The sequence below is a fragment of the Buceros rhinoceros genome, unplaced genomic scaffold (genome assembly GCF_000710305.1).
Source record: "Buceros rhinoceros silvestris isolate BGI_N320 unplaced genomic scaffold, ASM71030v1 scaffold2087, whole genome shotgun sequence".
Taxonomy (NCBI): domain Eukaryota; kingdom Metazoa; phylum Chordata; class Aves; order Bucerotiformes; family Bucerotidae; genus Buceros; species Buceros rhinoceros.
Genome location: NW_010420242.1, coordinates 67,585 through 70,767, shown reverse-complemented (window position 1 = coordinate 70,767; position 3,183 = coordinate 67,585).

Genomic DNA, 3,183 nt, shown 5'->3' with positions numbered 1-3,183 from the left:
GGAATCTCAAGCATGTTCGATAAGGTGCTGCAAAGTCTATCACAGGCCTGTATTATCTAAACACAGATGTTCTACTTGCCCAGCACACAAGGCCAAATAATAATTACTATGTGTTTATCGACACCTCAGCCACAAGTCACTTGAGCACGATGACAATCCTTCTCACCAGTCTTCCATTATTCTCCCACACTTCCAGACCAGTACTGAGATTCAGTTAGCTGTAGTCCGTGAAAGCATAAGTGACATTATGTTTCTAGAGACCAATATGTAAAGCAATCTTCTAGTTTCAGAGGATTTTTTTAAAAGGCCATTCTTCTTGATTAATGCTCCAGGAATTAGTTCTTGAAGTATTAACAACATTCACTATTTCACGCTGAGAAACTGACTGATGCGACCATCTTGCATCTGATACTGAATATACTAGACACAACTTTCTAATGCCAAATGTGTTCGTAACAACGATAAACTTCCTGTGTGCTGATTCAAATTAGTTAGTTTTAGTTTTCATTTTTACAGACACAATCTGTCACATTTTGATTCACAAGAGGCAGTATCTGTTATATCCATCTGCATGGTTTCACTACTTAAGAAAAAGGTAGCTCTAGGAAACAAACATAAGAAGGTGAAAAACTCAAAGAACACACACGAGAAACTCAGTACAAGAAAATCTGACGATTACTATAACTAAGGCTAAGGACACAGACAGTATTCTTGAAATCACAGTGCCCTTGATACATTCACAGGAGTCAATGAGATGAGATGAGATAGATCACTAGTAACGTCTTTTAAAACCCATGCAAACTGGAAACGGCCGAAGTCTTGGCCAGGTTCCACCGACTTAATGACAGTGTAAAATTAACTGAAATATCTGTTCTATAAAACACGGTTTGGGATTTAAAATAACAATACTCCTAAGAAAATCTTCATCACTACAGTGCACAATAATGATAAATACCTTTAATATAAGAAGCTCCACTTCCCTTTTAGTAAACTTTTAAAGTATTTCGACCAATAAGCCTTCAGCTTCATTCTAGAAAGTTGTCATCAAGACAATTTATGATTAAAATATCACGTATTCCTTTAAGATATCTTAGAGATTAGGCCCTTAAAACTAAAATAATTCTTTTCAAATTACCATAGTGTCTTTTAATTCTAACAAGAATAGGTAGAAAATAAATGAAAATCTTTAGCAACAGAAATACATAATTAGAAACAATAAAACCCAGACAACAAGACTCCAGGAGCACCTGGTACCTGAGAACCCTCAGTGTCTAAGGATGTTCTCATCAAACATTTCTTGCTTGTTGTTCAAGTTCTATACCAGGAAATCTGGTACTTTTCAGTGATGCATTAGCTACTTAAAACTAAATTAACAGAAAAGCTTGTATCAGAAAGGAAAAACAAAAATTTAGCCTTACTAAATGTGTCTGTTGAATTTAAAGAATACCTAGTAACTTTAAAAAAATATATTACTTAACTGCAAAGTAAAAGAAATAGCCCTACTTGTATGCCTGCTCGTTCCAGTTCACTAGTACAGCAGAAGAGATGCGAAGCATTGATACCTACACTAACTGTTCAATAACTTTAGAATTTTTGAGTACTTATTTGTTGCTCAAAAAGTATTGCAAATATTAAGAGATCATAAATATTTCTACTCCTATGATAGGCAGCTCTAATACATGGGTATTTGATGGGATCATAACAGACACCCAGTTTGATATGCCAATATTTCTAAGGTAGAATACGTGGTGCCGAAAATAGTATTACAATACATATGAAAAAAAGAAATTTTTACTTAACTACTTCATTTTCATGTCCAGCTTAGGAAATAGTAGGAAAAAAACCCCAAACCCACATGAAAAGCAGAGATTAAAATGGAAAAGAGTGATTTGAGAGACCCTGATAATATATAAAAGCCATTTCACAGTGAAAGTCTGAATTTTGAGTAGGAACATGACTAAAGGAGTTGACTCATATTTGATTATGATGGAAACACAGGAATTGTGATGAGGAACATTTTCAAAAGACTGGAAAGCAATGAATAGTTGGAAAACTGTCCAAATTATCTATTTTTTGAAATGATAAAAAACTGTTTTCTCAAGCCTCCTTGAAGAGCAAGGAAATAGCTAATAATTTTAAAACACCCAGTAAAATTTTCATAGGACAAATGTGACAAGTTAGAGCAAGTCTGAGAGCACAATCAGTGCTCCCAGTACATGACAATTCTTTCATGTTTACAGAATTGTTTTTAACTCCAAACCTAGAATTACAAACCTAAACACAGAGTAATGGTAAGGTATATAAATGCAAAATCATACTTCCCAAATATTTCACATATGCCAACTTCCCCCCCCAGATGTGCACATTTGGACGCAAAAGAGGTGTCCACTGTCCAGCAGTTCTTTTGAGGCTCAAAAAATGTTGGTCAACTTTCCCCTCCCCCCCCCCCCCCCCCCCCCCCAAAATCAAACTATTCTGTGTTCCATAAATACAGATGGACCTTTATGATAAGAGTAGATATTAGATGGCATTCAGAGATGAGAAATAGCTCTTTATGATTTGAAGAGGTGTCAATCAATTGCACTTTAAATACGAGTGTAAGAAGGACAGAAAATACTTGGTACCTTTCAAATATTTCCCAGCCTACCTGGTAAAACCAGATAAAAACTCATCTGACTCTTGGTTGAATATTTTGTCTGGAAGATGTTGCTGTGACTGCTAGATCTTGTTTATTTTCAAATATTTCACTCAATCTGCCATGTTTCCTTTGTGAGGCATATTTTTTCATGACGATTGAGAAGAATGGCAAGAATTCAGTTTATTATTCAAAAGTCAAATTCGTCATATAGTCTCACATTAAAGAGACTCCCACTTCTTCATATTAAGTAACACATCGGGGCTATAGTTTTCTTTTCCTGAACTAGCAATTTCCTTCTTTTTCAAAGGATATACTGTAGAAACGTATTTTCTTACAAGTTTTGCATGACAAAAGCACTGACCAGTAAAAACACTACCCGAAAGTAGTGTTATAAGTGACAGGCATATTAGATTTTTTCCTCTTGTATTGGTTTACGTGGCAATATTTTGGTAGTGGGGGTTGGTCGGCAGGGGTGGCATCTGTGAGAAGTGACCAGGGGCTGCTGAGCCCATCAGCAACACTGGTGGTGCCTCTGTGGTAACTTA